Here is a 23,664-nt window from a genome sequence, read left to right on the forward strand (position 1 = left end):
GAGGGAGTGCACACAGGTTGTACGAGTCAGCTTGGCCTCCATAACAAAAGATCAGAGACTGGGTGGCTTAAAATATAGTAATTTGGGGACTCCTGAGTGGCTCGGTTGGTTGAATGTCTTCCTTCAGCTTGGGTCACAATCTCAGGGTCCTGGGATGGAGTCCTGTGTCGGGGCTCCCTGCTCAGCGGGGAGTCTGCTTCTCCCTCTCCCTGCCGCTCCCCCTGCTTGTGCGCTCTCTCTCTCTCTGTCAAATAAGTAAATATAATCTTTAAAAAAAAAAAAAAAAAGAAATTTGTGTTCTCAAATTTTTAGAGCCTAGAAAGTCCAAGGAAATGGATCCCAGTGAGGTTCAGTTTCTGGCGAAAGCCTTATTCCTTGGCTTGTAGACGGCCATTGTGTTGCTCTGTCCTCATGTGGCCTTAATCTTTGTGCATGGAGAGTGAGACAGCAAGAGCCCACTGGTGTCTCTTCTTATAAGGGCACAAATCCTGTCAGACCAGCACCCCACCCTTATGAGCTCATTTAACCATAATTGCTTTCTTAGATGCTCCTTCTCCAAATAGAGCAAACTGGGGGGTTTAGGGCTTCAACGTGTGAATTTAGAGCTCACACACACGTTCCGTCCATAACAGAATTTGAGGACTGAGAACACATACACGACTGGCTGGAATCCAGTCCTGTCATTTGTATTCATCGTTTACTTGTTTGTTCAAAGGAAGTTTTTGAGTACAGACTCTGGGTCCTTGTGACAAGATCTCTGATGAAGTGAGCACATGGTACCATGGAAGCCAGAGGAAGAGTGATCTAAATCCTTGCTCCTCTGAGTGGGTCTGTGGACTAGTCGCAGTGGTATCACTTGAGAGCTTGTTGAAAAGAGAATTTGGGCCCAACCCTAAACTTTTAGAATCAGAACTTGCATATTAACAAGATGCCCGAGAGATTCTTGAACACATTCCAGTTTGGGAAGCAGTGATCTAAATCAGTGTTTTCAGTGTTTGGACCATGCAACGTATCAGTAAAAAGTCTGGCACATGTGTATGTTTGTATAATACACATACGCTATACTGATATTTTTTAAACAATGTTATACACTGAGGAGACATTTTTAAAAGATGAGATAAACAATGATCAATAGGAGCTGTAATGTTTTTCTCCCAATCCCCAGTGTTTTACCTTAGTAACTCGCACAAGTACTACGAGCACCCCATCTGGACACCCACTGGCCTAAATCATACCAGCAGCTCACATGGCTCAGTCCTGTGTCAGTCCCACTGGCCAGACACACATGGATACTCTCATGACACACTGTAGTGGAATGAACAATTCACAAGGTGTCCTATATTTAAGATCCTCTCCTCACATGCTTAGCAAATATTTGTTGACAAATCTAACAGATCATTACATTTTGACTTTCTAGAAATTAATTTAAGGAACCATGATAGCCAGTGTTCCTTGTGGGAAATGGGTACTTTTTTGCCTACAAGAGGATAAATCGGTAATGACTTTTAATAGGCTAATGTAAAAAATTGTCCAGAGCTTCCCATTCTAAGAATTATAATCTAGCTATTAAAAATTATAAAGTGCTTGTTTTATATGTTCTGATATGGAAAATAGTCATGATATCATTTTAAGTAGATAAAAAGGCCAGACGTAACTACAGTCAACGATGACCGTCTTTGAATGGTATTTATGACGCTTTAGCTTCATCTGGATTTTCTAATTCTTTTGCAAGGACTGTATTATTTGTGTAATAAAACAATCGCTATCAGTGACCTCACTGGCACAACTTTACCCTTGTGTGCCCAACAGGCACAAAGAACCGTCCATTCTTTGCATTGTCATTGGAGTTTGCAGTCTTCATGTAAGACCATCTTAGTCTTTTGGGGCTGCTGGAAGAGGATACCGTACACTGAACAGCCCATAAGGAACACACATGTATTTCTCAAAGTTCTAGACGCTGAGAAGTCTAAGATCCGGGCACCAGGAGATTTGGGTCTGGTGCAGGTCTACTTCCTGGTTCACAGATGGCCATGTTTTCCCCATGACCCCACCTGGCAGAAGAGGGGAGGGAGCCCTCTAGGACCTATGTTATACAGACTCTATCTTGATGACCTCATCACCTCTCAGAGGTCCCACCTCCAAATACCATCACATGGGGGTTTAGGTTTCCACATATGAATTTGCGGGGGCAGGGGAGGGGGCAAAAATATTCCAAACGTTCTGTGTAGAGTTAAGACCAACGGGAGGGTTATATGCTGTCTATGTTTTCCCCCACGAGTAAACAGAAATTGCACACTCGTGTGTTACATGCACGTGTCTTGGTTGGGGCTGCTACAACAGATCACCATAGACTGGGTGGCTTCAACAACGAAAAGTTTTGTTTTCGTTGTTCCAGAGGCTGGATGGGCAAGATCAGGATCCCAGCTTGGTCAGATTCCTGGGGAGGGTCCTCTTCTGGGTTCTGTGCTCACATGGCGTTTCTTTGCTTCCTGCGCAACTTGTCTCTTCCTTTTGTAAGGGCACTACTAACCCTTTCCTGCAGCCTCACTCTTCAGGACTTTATCTAAACCTAATCACCTCCAAAGAGGCCCCACCTCCAGATACCATGGAGGTGGGGATTAGGGCTTCAACCTGTGAACTTGGGACACAAATATTTAGCCCTTAGCACTTCCCTCACAGGTAAATTAGCATTTACATTTCCAAAAGAGAAAGTGGCAAAAGGAGTAACCAGTCAAGTAACAAGCGAGTTCCTTCTTTAAAATCGACAGCATGAGGCCATTTGAGAACAGGAAGTGCATTCTTAATGTGTTGGCTGTTAATTACGGTGTAAGTTCTCCCCAAAGTAGTGGTTTCAAACAACGGTCGACGTCATCTCGGACAGTCTCTGTGGGTGAGGAATGGAGAGTGGCCCCGGGTGGCCTTTTTGGCTCAGGATATCCATAAGGTTGCAGTCGGTCATCAGCTGTGGCTTCAGTTACTGAGGCTTGACTGGGACTGGTGCACACACTGCCCACTGCCAAGGGGGCTCAAGTCGGTTCCTCCCCCAAGGGGCCTCTCCGCTGCTCGTGTCCTCAGAGCAGAGCAGCTGGTTTCCCTCAGACTGAGCAACGTGAGAGAGCATCCCAGAAACTGTCATGCTCTTCTTAACCTAGACTTGACTTACCCACCCACTGCCATTCCTGCCATATTGCTTTGGCCACACAGGCCAGCCCTGGTTCAGTGGGAAGGGGACCATGCAGGGGTGTGAATCGGGAGGCAAGGACCACGGGGGGCCAGCAGGGAGACTGGTTACCACACCTAAGAACCGTCCTGCTGTCGTTTCTCACCTTCTATGGCTTAGTGAAGAGAGGGCTTTTTTATGAAATGGAGGGTAACTAGGTACCCTCTTGTTAAGTGTGTCTAAGGCAAGTGATGAGTGATGTTGAGAGAGGCCAAAGCCGTTGTCACTCTTGGAGAGTCCAAGAGGTGTGAAGCAGCAGAATTTGGTTCCAGAAGGGTAAAGAGGGATGCTGGGTACTAGAAAAGAGAAGAGAAGGTAGAGGCCAGAGGACTCCAGCCTCTCTGATGATTCAAGGCATCCAGATTTAAGATGGAGTAATTATAGGTGCCAAATTAACAATTCCAAAATTTGTTCAATCCAAAAACACTAAAATTGGACAATAAATAGAGGTTATGCATTTCAGCTCTGCAAACATTTGTATATTGCCTTTAGGACAGGAAAATGCGACAGTAATGGGACAGCAATTGGATAGTAATGCAGAGGAGGGAAACTAGCAATGAGTAGCTAACTGGGGTGTGTACACAATTGTTTTTAGTTTCTATAGTATCCCTGGGAGGTAAGTGTTGTTAATGTCATTTGGTGGGAGTAAAATTGAACCCAAAGGATTTATGGTCAGCCACATAGCCAGTTAGTAGGGGCCAAAATTGCACTTCACTTTAAAATAGGTCTTCCCAACATTGAAAAATCAAACTAAATTAGATCAAATATAGGTAATAACAGCCACAGGAAAGCTGAAAGTGGGTGAGAATTAGCCACTCTCCAACATCATCCTTGCCAAGACCTAATGAGAGCAAGTCTCAGACCAAAGTCCCCACACACGTATTTTTAAACCACGTTTACTAGCAAGCCAGCACAGAACAATACATCAATCCATTTTGTAAACTTGAAATCCCAGTGCTCTAATTTTTCAGGTTCTCCTCCCACCAACCTGCAGAAAAAATCCTTGAGTCAGACCTGACAGTATTCCAGACATAGTATTCTGTTACTCTTGGAGTCAGCATCAGACACCAGAAATCAGGTAATCCACTGGCCGGCTACTGGACCAGGAATCCGGCTTCAGGCAACACGCTCAAGGGTGTAGACTGCTAGCTTCGCTAAACTCGCACTCCCTGTTCACACAGGGCCAGGGAACACCACCTGCAAACCTCAAACCCCACAGATAGCGTCTCTTTCTCACATTGAATTTCCTGATCAGTAAGCCATGAATTTCACCAGTGAAAACCCACTTATGCCTATTCACGAATTAGTATCTTAGTCATTTGGTGTAGTCTTCCTGATTAGATACCAGTTGATCACCCCTGGAGTGTAAAATTCTTACTACCCCTAGGGTTGAATAAGCTAAACATTTATATCATACTGTTTACGGTGAAGTTAACTATAGACATCAAAGCAAAAGAGACCCGTAAACTCTTAGCCAGAGTGGCCGCAGGCAGAGCTGAGTTGAGGACTGACCCCTACTATCACATCGGTATCCGGGGCCATATTTGACGTACAGTTACCTTCACGTTGCTTTCATGTGTTGGATTTGGCTTCTTAATCACATTATGAAATTCTTGGAAAGAGTAGGTCGTACATACACATTTTTATTTTTCCACCGTGGCTACCACGGTGCTAGATACATATAGGTATGTGTGGGTGTAGAATAAATACTTTTTAATGATTAGAATCTATGGCAATATCTTTTAAAATATTTGGGCCTGAGGATTCTGTATTTGCTTTGAAATTCTAAGGTGCCTCAAAGGACTAAAAGACCTAATGACATTTAAAACACTGCCTGGCTCCCTTGAAATCATTCCGTGCAATTTAGGTTTGCAATGAGTAATGGAAATGTTCTATACATTTTGCATGGTTTTCTTTTTATGTCAGTTCGCAGCCTGGGTTCCAAGATATATTAAGCTTCATCAGGCGATAAGCATCATGTATGAATCATAATTTATACATATGAATGGTAATATTTGGTTTCGCTTCAGAATTTTTTTAATCCAGTTTGTCCTTTACCACCAAATTTAATCATGTCGGTTATCAACGCCAGGGAGACAGAAGTTAGGACTCGGTTTGTTTTTATTCCAAGTACTGCTTGAATGCTAATAGTTGAAAAGCACTGTAATATTTGACCCCAGAGAGCTTTGACTAAAGGGATTTCCTGTTTTCACTCCTGTCCCCAGCAAGGGGAGGTACATAGGTCCTTGTATTTAATTTGTAATCACCACACCTGGGAGCAGTTAGTGCTGAGTGTTTGGCTTTGTTAAGCAATAGCCCTGAGCCCCACAGCCAACCTGAAGCCACACCCCAGCCTAGGGGCTCAGGGCTGGATTTGCTGTTTGGTTTTTAACCATTGCACAACTGTGTAAAGTCCTAGGGCCCTGCTGGGATTTTAGCCTTGGGATGTCAGTTTTGGGGGCGCCTCTGGCATAAAGAAAGGAAAGGATCCGCAGAACAGCCCCAGTATAGGTCTGATGAGGTCAGAAGACTGGCAAGGTAAGAAAATGCTTCAGAAAACACACACAGGTTTTTGCAATTGCTCAGAGAGAGGAAGCAGCCCATATTGATTACTGAAGCGCTCTCCTACGCAGGAAAGCTGCCCATTAGTTTGGGGAAGGAAGAGTTTGAAATTGAATTAGCAAGACTGATCCCATAAATGTACTTTGCGTTCCTTCCAAAGTCACATAAAACCATACAGCAGTACATTTTCAAATTTAAAAATACCGTAGTTGAAGGAACTGTTGTCATGAATAGTTTTAGCCCTAGTGTGCGAACTCCACCAGGAGAGAAAAACTTCCTACTTTGCTCCAGTTTAAGTTTGCACATAGAAATACACACACATGTACACACACTCATTTTAGGATTATTAATTTCAAAAATTCGGTGTAGGTAATCTGGTTCAGTGCTCATGGTTTGAGATCTTAATTCTAACATATTTGGCTTATCATATTTGGTTTACATTTGGTTTATCATATTTTGAAATTTTTTTTCCACGTAGAATGTTTTCTACCCAGGAACCTAGCTTGAGTTTTTATGAAACGGGACGATTTAGCAGCTTCAGATGGAAATCTCTGAGTTTGACTAATGCTGAACTTAACAATATGTTACCTGAAGTCCGTATACCTTACAGTGTTTCTAGGCTACGTTCTCTGATTTCCCCAGAAACCTGTTATCAAACTGCCTTCAGTAATGTGCCACCTAAATATATTTATTGTAAAGAGTCATCTTTTTAATTCTTTTTTAATATTTCTAGCTTTGAGACTCAATATGTACCCTTCCTATGTATTTCCTCCCCAGCCATATGATGATGTATTATTGATACCATAAATATCTTATATCAGAAGGCAGTGCTGACTCTGGTCGCTGTATTATACCTTCTGAGCTCGAAACACTTAGTATTCGCCGAAATTGCCTGTGAGTTGTCAATTAATCCTGTCCCTGAAATCCAGAATAAAGAATAGGGTTTATAAGTGTACATAAATAACAGGACAAGTGAGATTTTAGAATCTCTGACTTCCTTGAGATTTGATCTGGTTAAAAACTATCCCAAGTGGGCCTGTTCTTTTTATTCTTTTTTTTAAAGAGTTTATTTATTTATTTATTTGAGAGAGAGACAGCCAGCGAGAGAGAGGGAACACAAGCAGTGGGAGTGGGAGAGGAAGAAGCAGGCTCCCAGCGGAGGAGCCTGATATGGGGCTCGATCCCAGAACGCCGGGATCACGCCCTGAGCCGAAGGCAGACCCTTAACGACTGCGCCACTCAGGCGCCCCTGTTCTTTTTATTCTTGGAAAACAATAACATCTTCTAGAGAGGGGGGGAAAAATGGAGCCAATTCAACCTGCTTACCCAACCATGTAGAAGACTGGAGGAAGCTGGCCTCTTCCTATGTGTTTTGTCTGTGCCCTGCCCCCCCAAACCCTCCCCACACACCCCCTACCGTTAACCTTAAGCTGATTTTGAAAGGAGGGAAGAGTGCAGTCTGCTACACCCAACAGTTGCCCTTTGGTGTATCCCACCCCCGCCCCAATGTGCTACATCCATTCCACGCACTAAATCCTTTAGTTCATTAGTACAACCACCCGGTAAGATAGGTATTCTCACCCCGAGTCTGTATATTTAAAATGTAACGTAAGCCTTTTTATATTTGTATTGTTTCACTTCGCTTTTTACATGTCTGCGTGAAGGGGGGAAAAACCCAAAGAGGTAAAGAAAGGATCTGAAGAGGCTGGAATCTCAAAAGTCATGATGAATGGTCTAGGGCACCATATTTTTCAAAGTGCCAAAAACTCCTTAAAAGATTTTATCTTTTATCTAAACAGGACGCTCCCCAAGAACTGCTGTCTCTGTTGATGTCACAGGAGACAAGTGAGTCGTCCTAACTTCTAGCCCATGATTCTGACCTAAAATATTGACTGTCAGAAGTTACCGCCTAGGTGGCTCAGTTGGTTAAGCGCCTGCCTTGTCTGCCTTCGGCTCAGGTCATGATCGCGGGGGTCCTGGGATGGAGCCCCACATAGGGCTCCCGGCTCAGTGGGGAGTCTGCTTCTCCCTCTCCCTCTGCCTCTGCCCCTCCCCCTGCTCAGGCTTAGGCTCTCGCGCTCTCTCTCAAATAAATAAAATGTTTAAAAAAATAAAAAAGAAGTTACCCTTTGGGTTCTTTGGGTCCTTGCTGAAACTCTCTGGTGACAAATTTGCCTTCACTTTTTTCGGTGTTTCCAGAGAAGAGGAGGAAGTGGTGATTCTTGGGAGCTGGGTGACAATCTTCCACAGACTCAAGAAATCTGGCCATGGCTGGTCTTGTTCTCCAACTCCCTTTTCCCTGAATCCCATTTGAAAATTGCTTCTCCGTTGGGAAGGAAGCAGCTTGCCTGATGGACCCAGGTGTGTCCAGAAAAGGAATCTTTTATAGTGATTCTGCTCTGGTCTTAATGATCAGCACGTAGTTACCCCACATCTGCTGTCCTTGAGGCATTATTCAGGGGTTTTGGTGCATTCTCTCGCTAATCCTGACAGCAGCCCTAGGCACTGTGCTGTCCCCATTCCACAGGTGGGGAAACTGAGTACTGTCTCAAAGGCACATCACTTTCTTGAAGTCATTTCCTCTCTTACTCAGTGTTAATATTCTGCTGGGAACTTAAGCAGACATCCACCTCTTGAGACTGATTAACTCACAGCAGGGGAAGTTGGGTCTTGGGGTGACTGTTAAATGGAGGTTAGTGGTGTGTGGCTGAGGGAAAATTGTCTGAGAAATGCATTTGCCCTTCCGGCCCAGAACCCCGAAACCTTGTGCTGGAGCCAGCTGGGGCTGGCTGTCGAGTTTGGGAAGTTCAGAAATTTTGTGAGACGATATTAAACATTAAGGTGTATTAAAGTATAATTAACTTATATTGAAGACAAAATTAACAAGGACTCAAAGCTCATCACTTCCAAATTATTTTACTGTTTTCTGTGCTGTGGAGGATATTAATTGAGACTTCTCTTGGGTCTGTGTGGTAGAAATACTGTAAAATGGCGTACAGCTTACATCGCTTTCCAGCTCTGTGTTCACTGACTTCACATTGTGTCTTGAAATCAGCCACAGGAGTATCTACACCGCGGAGATTAGCAAATACTGTCAGTCAGGGCTCAACGTAGTGTTTTGTTGCTTGACTACACTTAAGAATGTGGTAAAGAAAAGGTTAACTCAAACGAAGTGTGGAACTTCACTGAGTCTGTAGCTGTTACATGGGAATAACACAAAAAATCCTGAAGACATCTTTCGTCCGATATTCAAAACCTATCTGATTCAGAAAAAGAATTTGCTCGTGTCATTAACAAACAAGTGACATTCCCACACATGTGTTCCATGTTTCACTTTTGTCTAACTGGTCAACTTAAATAATTCTGTCAACTAACATTCATATGAGAACTATACTCGTCAGTTGTAACCATAGGTTAACTACTGATAGAAGAGTCTGGCAAAACTCCCTTAAAGCATTCTGCGAAAACCAATTGCCTACAAAGAAGTTATAATAGAAAGTACTATAGAACCGGTTCTCGAATACTTGCGAGCATCCCACTGCCTGTGGGGCATCACTGGTCTGCACACTTGGCACCTGCCAGAACACCTCCCAGAACCGCAGAGCAAAATTCATGCCTCCCCCCGGAGCACTGACACCCTTTTGGACATGATTGAAATAGTTACACAGCTTTTTATACTGCTGTTAAAAAAGAGAAGCTAACAAGCACACCGACTCCTTCTGGTATTGAATTTTCTGCATCTATCTACCCGCAAAAGAGAAGAATGTCAGGAATTCTTTAAACTACCGCGAACCAGGTCACAGATAAGTGTCTCCTGAAATGGGGTGCATTTTGTCACTGAGGGTACATGTACCTTTTCTTGCTAATGAAGATGATAGGACCCATTCCCAGCTATCTCTGGCTGAAGCAGTAGGATTTTTACCCCCGAAGACCATAAGCTAGTAGACATTGCATGTTAGTGTACCACACTAAGGAAACAGTAAGGATGGAAAAACCAAGAATTGAAACTGGTCTCACATTGACATCGTTGAGTGAATTAAAAGTAGGTTAAGAGCTTATCAGTTTCTGGTTTTGTTGTACTTCTACCCTGTACCACTTTCTAGAAATACTCCAGAAATCTGTGGATTGTCATGCATATTTTTATATTCTCATTTACTTAAATCTACTTTAATTGGTTTTGGACCATTTCCACAAACTGGGTTTCTGCCTGACATTCCACAATGGTCTAGAAGATGGGACTGTCCTGTCGATTTTAGCTTATAAATAAGTGAATTTTCTTTGACCAAACCATATTTTCTTTGAGCAAACTGTAATATGCAAAATTTTGAGAATTACCATCCTTTTCACCTTACTATTATGAACATCTAATTTTTGTTAATGAAAAAAAAATGAAGGAAGGTAGGTAGAAAGGAGGAAAGGAAGGAAAAAATAAAAAAACAACAACTAGGGACCCTTCCAATATTTTGTGGAAAATTTCTTGTATAGGATTAGCAATGCTGAAGTAGAAGGGATAAAAATAACTGGGCAATGTAAATACGACTTAGGTTTGAACGGTCATCTTAATGGAGACAGATCCCGTCTGCAGAGTTCTTGGTTCGCTTAGAAAAGTAGGTGGGTTGCCAAGTAATGGTGGGAAATACTTACAGTGCACATTTTCCTGGTGACTATTAGGCAGGATTTTTTTTTCTGGTTTTATTAAGAATACATCAGGTTCTTTATTTTCTTGGGATGTCTGTTTTACCTAATTCATCAGAAATGATGCTGAGAAGAAACCCTGACAAAGTTTTTGTCTCTTGGGATTTTGTTGGTTGAAGCAATGTGGATGTTTGTTTGTTTGTTTGTTTGTTTTGGTGACATTGAAGGAAGCAAGATGAAGTCCATACAGAAGTAACAATCTTTCTTTTTTTAACTTTTGAAACTCACTGCTGCAAGAAACATACAACTTAAATCCAAGGTCATTGGCTGCAGTCTGTTCAGAATAGATAGATGACACTTGTCCTAGAGGATGAATGAACCCCCCTGGTGATATGAAATCATGAAGAATTTAAGTCACAAGAGCCCATGTCCAGGAAGATCCTGGGCATCCGTTGTAGTGTGACCACAGTTGAGACCTTGACCAGAGTCAGGTGTCTCTTCGTAACCTTGAAGCCCTTCTCTGAACTCTGCTTTCTTTCATCTGACCATACTGTCCTGAATCTAATAGGATGAGGCCAGATTTTTAGGTTCAGTCATTTAACAAATTGAGTACCTACTACCTTATGGAATTTACATTCTAGCATAGAACAGCCGAGAAGCCAGTGAAAACCCGTTCCTTTATTCATCTAAAATCAATCGAATGCCTGTTGTATGTCAGGCACTCTTCCACAGACCAAGGATTCAGCTGTGAAAAATCCAGTCTTGTGTCAGTGGTACAGAGCCTGCAGTGAGAGTTAAAAACCAGAGCCTCTAATCCAGCCTGGAGGGATCCAGGATGCTTTCCTTTCTGGAAGAGGCCGAGCTGGAGTGAGAAGTCAAAGTCAGTCAGGTAATACAAAGAGGACTTTGCAGGGAAGAGAGAGCTCATATGTAGTCTTAGTAAAAACTCCCACAGTGGACGGGACGTCGGGTGGCTCAGACGGTTCGGTGTCGCCTTTGGCTCAGGTCACGGTGCAGGGGTCCTGGGATCGAGTCCTGCATGGGGGGGGGTCTCCGCTCAGCGCTCCCCCTGCTTGTGTGCTCACTCTCTCGCTCTCTCTCTGACAAATAAATAAATAAAATCTTTAAAAAACAAAACCAAAAAACCCAACTCCCACAGTGTAAAAATCTGAGCTGTTTTTTAAGTAATTGAGGATTTCTTCTCATTGACCTGGGTAGCCACCGTTGTTTAGGGGATTTCTGCACATGGGGTGGGGAGCCACAGAGATGCCAAGAGCAGAACAGGCAAGAACAGGAAGTGGAAAAGGGACAGGAAATGGGTTTCGGTGTCCCTTTCCCCTTCCCTCAGGCTCTTCCCTTAAATACCCTCTCACCTCTGTCCACCTCTGCTTGTTTTCCTAATCTTCTCTCAGGTCTGCCACAGTTAAGGGGTGTTTGGTCCAAAGGTCAGTAAATCACTGTTTTTGATTCCACATTTACCGTGAGCTAAAAATCACTATTTTAGGGCAGGTGCTTTTCCTCACAACAGTCCTGAGAAATAGGAAAGGGGTATCATCATCATCGTCGTCATTGTCACCGCTTTATAGGTGAGGAAATTGGTTTCCTCTCCATGAGTGACTTAGCCATGTCCACAGTTAAACATGGCGGTGCAACATATCCTGGAACTCTGGGTTCCAGGCTATAGAGTGTGGCAGCTTCAGGATCTGTCAAAGCTCGAGTCCTGGCACTGTCACTTGCTGGCCAGGTAGTATAAGGCAAGTTCCTTAACCTCTTTAACTTCCACTTTTTCCCTTATTATTAAATGGGCTTTAAAATAGTATTACCTCCTAGGATTATTATAAGGGTAAAAAGAGATAAGGTACATAAAGTGCTTGACAGATAGTAAGCACTCAATAAATATTATTATTATTCTATTATAATTACTAGGCACTAAATCGGATTCTGTGATGACAAAACTGAGTAACATAGCACCAGCCAGCCAGACAGACAGCGGCATAACTGACCGCATGGCTATGGGATAGACTTAGAGTGAGCAGTTGGCACGATGCATTGATGTGGTCTCACTGAGAGTTGGGGACAAAGGGTCCAAAAGTCCCCACACCGCAGATCACAATGAGACTTTGACCTTGGAGAAAGAATTTCACTCACCTTGAAAGGGTGAGCCCAACCAAAAAGATGTATTAGTTATCTATTGCTAGGTAACAAATCACCCCAAAATTAGCACTTCAAAACAAGAAACATTTGTTATCTTACAGTCTCTGCGGGTCGGGTCGGGAACCCAGGCATTGCCTAAGCGGGCGTCTCTGGCTCAAGGTTTGTCATGAGGTTGTAGCAAGCTGCCGGACAGGGCTGTGGTCATCTCCGGGCCGGACTGGAGCTGGGGAATCCGCTTCCAGGCTCACGCAGGTGCCTGTTGGCAGGCCTCCAAAGATCCACTTCCAAGTTCACTCACATGGTTGCTGGCATCCTTTGGTTCCGCCTCACGGACTCTGTTTATCCTGTGGGGCTGGAGTCAGCGCTTTTTCTGGGGAGGGCCAGATAGTAAATATGTAGGGCTTTGCAGGTCAAACAACGTCTGTTGCAAACATCAGCTTTCTTCTGTGTAGCACAAGACGGCCCTAGACAACTCGTAAGTGAACGGGCATAGCTGGAGTCCAGTAAAATTTAGTTTACCAGCAAAAGGTGGCCTAATCCCTGCTCCAGATCTCTACAAGGACAGCAGCATGGTTTAGCAAAACTTAGCTTCTCCAGGCTTCAGTTCCCAATCTGTAATACGTGTGGGTTAGATTAGTATTTTCTCGGGGACTTCTCACCCCACAAATGCTGTGATTTTAACGTTAATCTTTATCCAGAGCCACTTCCTAGCCATTTGTTTGTTCCCTCTCTCTCTCTCTCTCTCTGCTAAAACTAATAGCTTAACCAGAGTGTCAAAATCCTTTACAAATCTCCATTTAGAATGAAAGAAGTTTAAGGGACAACTTCACTGACATGTTCAAGTTCCTCCTATGAAAGCCTGTATTCTCAGTGACTCATGGTGTGACAGGCCAGCTTTGGGGCAGAGGGTGATGGACTCTGGGCAGCGGGTTCTTGCCTGCCTACAGGAGAAAGAAGAGGCCCAGAAGCTGGAGGACCAGTCACATCGTAATAATAGCTACTGGGGATTGATTGCTTACCTGTGCCCATTTAAAGTGTGTCATCCATAAGATACCAGCTCTTAAGGTTCTTAAAATACAGATACTTAAGGAATCACAAGTAGTGGAGTCTCTACAAGAGGTGAGAGGTGACCCCCACCCCCAAGAATTTCCCTTAAAGTAATTGCTCAGAAATCTGTCCCTAATATTTACTTTTCCATTACACTTAATGGTGGACATACAACCTGGCTTTTGTAGAATTATAGGATCAGATCGGGGTCTCTCAGACATTGAAAGAGTCCTGGATTACTTTTTTGGTTTTTTCGGAAGCTCTCAATATATTAAAGTAGTAAAATAGTGACAAAACAGGATTACAAAAATTAATGTTTTAAATGCTTGCATGTGCTAATGTGCGGTATTGCACACATGCATTAAGGTGATAGAATTTTCCCATTCTTAAGATAAAATATTCGTTCGTGGGGAGCTCCAGGAGATCTGTTATGGAAAAAGGAGACTGAAGTTCAAAGCTGCGTGATGAGTATTGTCTTCTTTCAATCCTGTCAGTACAGATCTGGGCATGGACTTGGAGACACTTGTCAAGAGTCTACATCTGAGGCCCCTCATGAATGGGAAGCCCAAGGAAATTGGCCTCCTGTATCCCATATTCCCTGCCTGCGCCCACAGTGCGAGGCTTGGTTGCATCCATCCCGTCATGTGAAAGACTCCATGGTGTCAATGAAAAAAACTTAACCTCTGAATCCTTGCCTCACCATGTGCTGGTTGTGAAACCTTATGTGAGTGAGTTAAGTTTGCTGTTCATAAAATGGAGCTAGTAATGCCTGTGTCAGAGCTGCTGGAAGAAAACGAGGTAGTGGGTGTATCATATCAAACACGTAATGGATGCTCAAGCGTCAGGTAGCATCATTACCTTGCATGCGCGCGCACACACGCACACACGCACTTTCATGCATCTGATCCATCCAGAGCCCCACATTTGGGTTTTGAAAATCCACTGATTTCAAACACTGCCTGCCAGGGCCCAGGGAAGAGTGTTGTGGCGACCACTGCCCCCGAGCTCCCATTGACGCAGGAACTGACAGCTCTAGGCTGGGGTGACCTGGCCCCAGGCTCTGCCTCCCTCCCGTCCTCCCCTGCTCCCCTGCTCCCCTCACCTGCCCCTGGTAAATGAACATGTGTGAGACAGTTTGCACATCTGAGACAAGTTTTTATGCCACAAATGTGAGAAAATTGAGACAGAATAGGACTCTACAAATAGCAAACATCATCTCCAAAGGGCATCAGAGCACCTGCCTACAGATTTACAGGATGACTGTGAGCCATGGTGGGGCCCCTGCTGCTAAGAGAGCCATACCTTCCTCCCTCCTCCGGAAGAGCTTGTGTGCAGAGAAAGAGAGAAGAGATTCAGTTAGTAGAAGTTAGACTCCGATCTGATTCCCTGGGGTCTGTTGTGTGCAGTGCTGTTGGGGAAGGAGGATTCCTGCCTGGGACCCGTCTGTGCTGGGCTGAGTTTTCTTGCTCTTTTCCTGGACTTGTGAGTCTGAATAGTAGTGATGCCTTGTGGAGCCAGCGTTTCCTGGTTCACAATGGAGACACAGTTTCCTGGCTGGCCTCTCACAGCTGGGTCCTATGGGGTCATCTTTGCTTCACATCAGAAGAAAATTTTAAAAACGAAAGGCAAAGAAAATCAAAATCATCTCACACATTATAATTACATCATGTTTATTTTAAACTTGGAAACTGCAAGGAGGGTGACTTGACCACAAATGGGAAGTTCCAGAAATGTTAAGTGTTGGAGAAGAACGGTTAAGTAACTGGCTGAGGGTCACTCTCCGAAGGATTCACACTGTTTAAAACAATCATTATGGACCTTATGTGTTGTCATGGGAAAGGCTAGAAACAAAATGTTCAGTGAAAAACAGGGCGTGAAGTTATTTATATATTGTGTAAAATCAGTATGTAGATGGACATAAACTAAAATCCTGGGGGAGAAAGTGAACACATAACACAGGGTTAGGTTGCTATGATAATTGCTGACATTTTTTGCACTCTTTTCCCAAATTTTGTGCTTTTATGTCTGTATATCGTATCTATTTTTATATATGTGCATTATATGAATATGTGTACATACGAACTATGTATCTTTTATTTTTTATTTTTTTTTAAAGATTTTATTTATTTATTTGACAGAGATAGAGACAGCCAGTGAGAGAGGGAACACAAGCAGGGGGAGTGGGAGAGGAAGAAACAGGCTTCCAACAGAGGAGCCGGATGCGGGGCTAGATCCTAGAATGCCAGGATCACGCCCTGAGCCGAAGGCAGACGCTTAATGACTGAGCCACCCAGGCGCCCCTACATATCATTTTTTAATGAAAAACTTCTTTAAGCATTTGGAAAAGATTGGAGATATTTGTGAGCAGAACAGATGCAAAAGAAAAAAAGTTTTGATACTTAATAGTACTTAGAATTTGTACCAAGGACTAAGCTTTAAAATCCGTCAATAGATGAGTTAATTTTACACTCTATACTGTAGATGATTGCGCTTTCCTGAGGTAACTCGGATCTCTCTTTTTTCTGTAGAGATTCTAGATATAAATCATGGTTTTGGTGTGGGGTGGTTTTTCTTTTTTGGTTTTTTTTGGGGGGAGGGGTTTTTTGGTTATTTGTTTCTGTTTTCTTTTTGTTTTTCTGTTTTGTTTTGGTTTTGGTTTTGGTTTTTTTTGGTTTAAATGGCATTCCTCTTTGATCAGTGCTTCGCACAAGAAGAAGATATTTCCTTGTGCGAAGTCCTGGTTAACTTCTCATAACCTCAGACAACAAAGGGCCCCTGTGTGAGGACGCAGAAAATTCCTCTGGAACACAGGGAAGGCCCCCAGCTGAATTGCATCCAAGGAAGATGTTGCAAAGCTTGCAAAGCTTGTTCGAAGAAAGGAGCCCAGCTGGAGATCTTTTCTTTCTATTCAGATATTGGCCCTGCCTGGGGGTGGGGGTGGGGAAAACCCTTAAAAGAAACCCCGAAAACAGGCCTGAATGCACTTACAAATTACCAGGAAAAGTTAATTCTTGCAACCAGTGTTGGTGCCAACTCAGGCTTATCATATTTAGAGTTTAACTCCACTTGGAAAGAAACTTTGGTTTTCTCCTCATGGAAGTTAAAGAAGATAGGAGGGACGGACTGTCCACCACGTAGTATAAGCTCTGAGCGAAGACCGTCTGCGGCTAAGAGACGGCCTGGCTCAGCTCACCTCAGCCACCTCTGCTCTGGGTCCACCCTCGAGCCCAACACGCTGCCCCCGCCTGTTACTATGAACTGCAGGTCTCATCAAGGGGGGCCCTTAGCGTGGCATTCAGTCCCTCCCCACAGACCTGCATCCATATGTCCCACCATGCTGTCTGTCCAGCACCCACAAGCCTTCCCCTCTACCTCCCTCACATCCTTCCCCTTCTCCAGACCACTGGGTCTGGCATGTCCTGGGCTTTCGATAAGTGTCAGTGCCCTTCCCCCTTCTTCTCTTTGCCCCCCTTGAACAGAAATTCCCCTTCCTGTTATAGGTACTTCCATTCCTGATCAATGATAGATCCTTTAACAAAAGCCAGAAAACAGGGTAGTGATGCGATGAAAGAGCCAGCCCTCTCCTCCAGTGCGGGGGGGCAGGGGGGGCAGCCTCTTCAGCAGCCTACCTATTGCCTTTTGGAGATTAAGAACAATGAGAAGAATGGCGACTGCCATCTTTGTGCTTCTGCCGCTTGTGTATCCCAATCCACGACCCACACTTTCTCTACGCTGCTCCTCGCATCTAAAAAAAACAAAGGCCCAGAGAGGTTGAGAGACTTGCTTGAGGCCACAGAGCTAACAAGTAGTGGTGCCAAAATTCAAACTCGGGAGTTTCTGCATTCTCCAGAACTTTTTCCTCCTTCCACTATGCAGAAGTGTTTTCCCAAAGACTCACAGAGTCTGGTCACCAGCAGCATTTGCTCCCAACATCCGTGCGTGGTCAAATAGGATCAGGGGACGTAAGAAATGTCCTTTACTAGCTCCCTGGGTGGCTCCAGTTGAAAACTAAATTTCTAACAGAGTAAAAATTCCTTTCCATGTTCAGGTAACTTAGTTGGTTAAACATCAAGCTCTGCAAAGCTTTATTTACTAATAGACCCATGGAATGTGATTCCCTTCAGGGGTTTCGTGTACTTGAAAACACTGTAAAAATCACCATTTAAGAACCTCTGGATCAGCACCATCCAATAGAACTTTCTGCCATGGGGAACACGTTTTATGTCTACATTGCCCAATATGGTAGCTTTTGAGCACTTAAAACATGGCTGGCTGGTGTAACCGAGGAGTTGAACTTTTAATGTATTTAATTTTAAGTAATTTAGCCACAGGGGGCCAGTAGTTACCATATTGTACGCAAAGCTCCAGAATATTCTGAATGGCTGGTCCCCACATTTTCATAATACTTTGCCTGTAAGTTCTGTCATATCACTGGGTCATGATTATTAGTGTTTTGCCCACCTGACTAGGTTAGAAGCTTTATGTCTTATCCCATCTGCTGTGATCATCTGCTAGCACATGGCCTGGCCCACAGTGCTGGATGTTGAATAATTAATGTAGGTTAAGTACATGGATCTGACTCCACTTTCTCAAAAGCATCGTTGTTACTTCTTGCTATCAGCTTACCCTTTCTTGAGATTTTGCTCTTATGACTAGTTTGATTCCCACATCTTCAAATGAAGCCCAGACTGCTCACTTGTGACCACATTTTTCTTTCCTCCAAGGAAAACCCTCTTTTTTTTTTTTTTTTGGAAAAATCACTTTTTTAGCTGATTATTTGGGGTATTTGCCTCTGTTTCTCTAAATGAATGCTTCTATTACCATGTCTTGGTTTTCTTTTCTGTTTTAGACATTATCTTCCATTATGGAAGTGGATTTAGCTTCCATCCCCTGCCCCACGGCACCTAAGAAATGTTCCCAATCCCCACTGTGTACCTCCTCCAGTTTTAGTTTGGTGAATCTCTAGTATCTACTAGAACTCTGTAAATGCTGTTCACAGCCAGTCCAGGTATAGAATTACCGTTCCCTTCCCACATAGCTTTTTCTCTGGAGTCATAAATGGCTCATTTTTTCAGTATTTTGCATACTTCACTGATTCAACCCCCGAATTCTTTTCTTACTGTATGTATCTGTTCCTTGGGTTCCGGAACCCAAAGTGATTCTATCGATTTCCTCTCTTAAAACTGCCTGGAGCCTTCTTGCCTTGTCCAGTCTGAACAAGCTGTCCTTGTGTCTGTGTCCACTGCTGGCATTCTGGGATCTCGCCCACCATTGTCCTGGGGGACACATTTGTCCTTCTCCTGTGCTTAATGTCCTCTTTCCTATATCCCTTGCCTCCCCTCTTAGTTTACTACTTCATTTGTTACATTTTCTAATAGCTTCATTCCCAGAAGGGGAAGGAGTGTGAATGGTACATTTTTTGAGACCTTTCATATCTGAAAATATCTTTATCCTACCCTCTCATTTAATTGGTCGTTTGGCCTGGTTTAGAATGGTGTGTGTGTGTGTGTGTGTGTGTGTGTGTGTGTGTGTGTTTTTAAGGAGTCTAAAACCATTCTGATCCCCAACTCTTTAGATATGATCTGGTTTTCTCTTTCTAGAAGCCTATATAGGATCCCAGTTCTGAAATATCACAACGGTGTGGCTTGATGTTGAGTCTGGTTTTGATTGTGTTGGGCGCTTGGTGAGTGCTGTCATCTAGAAACTCGTGTCCTTCAATTATGTGACGTTTTCTCAAATTACTTTGTTGATGAATTCCCTCCCTCCTTTTATTTGTTCTTTCTTTTTGGAGCTCCTGTTACTTGGATGTTGGACCTCCTGAACTGGTCCTCTAATTTTCTTTTGTCTTTTCTATTTGATTTTCTATAACTTTATCTGTTTTGCTACTTTATATGAGATTTCCTCATCTTTTTCTTCCAGATTCTCTATCGAAATATTCATCTTTTTTTTTTTTAAGATTTATTTATTTATTTGAAAGAGAGAAAGAGAGAGTCTGGGGTGGGGGAGAGGGACAGAGAGAGAGGGAGAGAGAGAGAATCTCAAGCAGACTCCCTGCTGAGTGCGGAACCCAACGTCAAGGGGCTCGATCTCACCACCCTGAGATCATGACCTGAGCCAAAATCGAGAGTCAAACACTTAACCAACTGGGCCGCCCAGGCGCCCCTGTTGTCTTGTTTTAACTTCCAATTTGGTTTTCTTCTCCCTACTTCTAGTTTTAAGTGCTTTTTTGTTGGTTCATTGGCAGGTTGGGTGCTTTCAGTCTGTCTTTCCTGTTAGAGACTTTCCTCAGATGTCTGGAGGACAGCTAGACGGTGAGTGCCAGCATTCCCGGAGCCGAGCAGGGTAGCAGGCTGAGGCTCTCTGTGCTGCATGTGCACACGTTCACTTAAGCCCCAGTTTTGGATTCAGCACCCCTGCCCGCTGCTGTGTGTTCTCTACTATGTTCCTAGTCCAGAAACCCTGCTCTACCCTTTCCAGACACTGAACTTACATTCTTCGGATGAGAGAGAGTGGAAACCACCCCAAGAGCTGGGCAGGCAGAAAGAGATTTAGGAACCTAACTACTTCTTACACACCTTCCAAATCATTCTGATTCTCGCCCTCCCCTCTTCGTCCCTACTATCCAAAGCCTTTAAGGATTCTGCTAAATTGGGCTGGTTCCTGGCTTCGCACACTGCTGATTTCCACACTGCTGACGTCACATCCGTGGGCTTTCTGTTTTTATTGACTGTTGCGCTCCCTGGGAGCATATGTAGCGTCTTCTTGTTTTGTCACGGGAGGTGGCTGGCTGTGCTTGTCCTGCCTGCACCTTTCTCTTACCATCTCCCCACCCATCACTTCAACTCAGTCAGCTAAATGGTGAACTCGGGCTCTCTCAACTACTGCAGCTGCTTCTCTTTCCACCTGCCCTATTTGTGGAACCACCATTCCTCCCATTTGTCGGCCTCCAAGCATAGGAATAATTTCACTAATTCCTTCTTTTGTTACACAAATCCTTTTGTCACACAAATCCAGATCATGGAGATCTGGCTTTTTTTTTTTTTTCCATAAAACTCAGTACATATCTGTGGAAGTCCCACTTTGTATTCCTTTTTGAAAAAACAAAGACAATGTGATCATTGGACTCAAGGAGCTTCCAGTGAGTGGCAGGGAGAAAAACAGAAACTGACTGGTAGATGATGATAATGGTGATGATGGTGATGGTGGTGATGATGATGGTGATGATGATGATGGTGATGATGATGGTGGTGATGATGGTGATGGTGACGATGGTGATGATGGTGTTGATGATGGTGATGATGGTGATGGTGATGATGGTGGCTATGATGATGGTGGTGATGATGATGGTGATGGTGATGGTGATGATGGTGGTGATGGTGATGATGGTGATGATGATGATGGTGGTGATGGTGATGAGGGTGATGATGGTGGCTATGATGATGATGGTGGTGATGATGATGGTGATGATGGTGATGGTGATGATGGTGGTGATGATGATGGTGGTGATGATGATGATGATAATGATGGTGATGGTGATGGTGATGATGATGATGGTGATGGTGACAATGACAATGAATGAAAAATCATAGCTAACGTTAAGATTACAGTTTGTGCAACACTGTACTCCATACTCTACTATGTTCTTTTTTTAAAAAAAAGATTTATTTGAGAGAGAGAGCATGTGCGTGCACAAGCAGGGGGAGGGGCAGGCAGAGGCAGAAGGAGAAGCAGGCTCCCCGCTGAGCAGGGAGCATGATGCGGGGCTCTATCCCAGGACCTGGGATTATGACCTGAGTGGAAGGCAGATGTTCAACTGACTGAGCCACCCAGGCGCCCCTATATTCTACTATGTTCTTTCACTTAACCCTAACTACTCTCTGAAAAAGGTACTATCATAATTGTTATTTTACACATAACAAAACGGATAGTGAGGCAACATAACTTTCCCAAGACACTATATATAGTAAGTGTATAAACCAAATTGCTAAGAGAAACCAGGGCCAGTAGAAATCAATGCCTAACTCAAAAACCAAGGAAACCTTGAAAAAATAGTTTTCCAAATTTGCTCTTTGCTTTGGATTTCTCTTTGACACCACCACACCAGGCTCTTTTCTTCTCGTCACTTAATTCAAAGGATCAATTCTTAGCAAGTCTCTCCGTACATAACTCTTGTAATTTTCCCCATTTGCTGCTAGCTGGTGAGGCTTTCTAATATATTGCTACCATCCTGCCATTTGCTGCTCGAGAACCTACTCCCATCCCCAATCATGTCACATTTGGCCTTCTGTGCCTACTTTCAAGGGCACCAGTAACCTCATCACATATGCCATTTCCATCCCCAAACCCACAGCATGGGCCTTTCCATTGTCTTTGTACAAGTCATATTCTTTCCTACCCTTTTGTTTTTATTAAAACTGTCCTTTCTAATTTCTACCACCTCTCATGTCCCTATTTTTCCATAAAGCATTTCCTGGCATCTCAACTACACTGGGATTGCTGCTTCTCCTAAACTCCCATGATACGTAGAACTGAGTAGCTTTACTAATCACTGGGTCCTCACCATGTACAGCCCAGTGTAATGTCAATGCTATCTTGCCCAGCAAATAAATTAGTCACGTACCTATGGCACCAGCAAGGCAGGTGTCCCAAAATATTTTCTTTTGAAAGAATTTATTTCAAAAACTCATTCTGGGGGAAAAACAGAATTTCTTTGAAGTGTCTTATTTATGGTTGTTGTTTTTGTTTTGATAGATGGTCTTTATATAAGTGCTTAGAGGTGATAAAATTTTTACTCCATCTCTGGATATTCTCAGTTTTCATCTTAGAAGGTTCTTGGGTAAATGGACCATGTCTTATACTCATAAAATATTCATATAATTGAGTCTAAGGCTGACACTCATTTAACATAGGATATTATTGGTAAAGTGTATGCATACTATATTCCCGAGATAACAAACAATAATTAAAATACCATATTTCATTGAATATTAGATGTCATAGATTATAATATGTACTATTATTTTATATACCACAAAAATAGAAAATAATGCCACCAATTTAACCATAATGTGCCAGTGATTGTAAGATGCATTTCAGTTTTAGAAGTGTTAAAAGGCAGGGTATCAGGGTGGCTCAGTGGGCCAAACAGACAGCTCTTGATTTCAGCTCAGGTCATGATCTCAGGGTCCTGGGATGGAGCCCCACGTCGGGCTCCCTGCTCAGCGGAGAGTCTGCTTCTCCCTCACCCTCTGCCCCTCCCCCTACTCTCACACTCTCTCAAATAAATAAATAAATCTTTTTTAAAAAAGTGTTAAAAAGCAAATGAATACATGTACGTCTTAGATTTGATTAAATATGTACACTGTTTAATAATACATTGGCATTAAGCGTCTTAAAGTTTTCAATGATACTTATAACTCGCACTGTTAAAAGATATGCCATGTACCATCTATGTGCAAGTCACTGTGTCAGAGGATGCCACATGTGGCTAAACAATGACAAAGGCATGACCCCTCCCTACTACAAGTTTACAGTCTAATGCATAAGTGAATCACTATAATCCAGGGCAAATAGTGATCAGAGCCAACCAAGAAGTTAAACATTCTATAGAGATGAAAAGAATGAAGTAATTACCTTTAATGGGGATTTTTAAAATAAACCTTTATGGAGGAGATGGTACCTGCAATGAGGTGTGAAGGGTCAGAATTTTGCAGATTATTAATGGGCAGAGAGGCATACCAACTGGGAGAAATAATATGTGCAAAGGCATAGAAACAGGAAAATATAAGCAAGTTTAGAAAGAGCAAAAAATCCAGATGGTCTGGAAGTAGGAGTAGCTGGGGAAGTTGCAGAAATAATCCAGCAGAGCCACTGGTGCCATATTGTGGAAGGCCCTGGGTGCCTAGCTGAGGTCATTAAAGACTGGGTAGGCAATGCAGAACCACTGCAGGCCTCTGAACAAGAGGATGGCTTGTTGAGAGCTGTTATGCGTGGCTGGCTCCATCTCATTCTGTGGATCCCAGTCTAAATGCTCCGTCTTCAAGGTT

General features: G+C 43.3%; 1 protein-coding gene across 11 annotated transcripts in view; it reads left to right on the plus strand.

Moving 5' to 3' along the window:
• Positions 1-23,664, plus strand: part of CUNH4orf19 (chromosome unknown C4orf19 homolog) — an 86,502-nt gene that overhangs the window by 42,240 nt on the left and 20,598 nt on the right. For 2 of the 11 annotated variants that reach the window (XM_057309588.1, XM_057309589.1), the window contains one exon: positions 19,863-19,929. The exons of 4 other annotated variants lie outside the window; for them this stretch is intronic. The gene's annotated coding sequence lies outside the window, so the exon portion shown is untranslated. Of the gene's footprint in view, positions 1-270; positions 7,628-19,862; positions 19,930-23,664 lie in introns of those variants that run through there. 5 more of the 11 variants (XM_048211796.2, XM_048211797.2, XM_026508711.4 and 2 more) reach the window with 5 other exon arrangements.

Source organism: Ursus arctos, unplaced genomic scaffold (assembly GCF_023065955.2).
Source record: "Ursus arctos isolate Adak ecotype North America unplaced genomic scaffold, UrsArc2.0 scaffold_9, whole genome shotgun sequence".
In the NCBI taxonomy this organism is placed as follows: Eukaryota; Metazoa; Chordata; class Mammalia; order Carnivora; family Ursidae; genus Ursus; species Ursus arctos.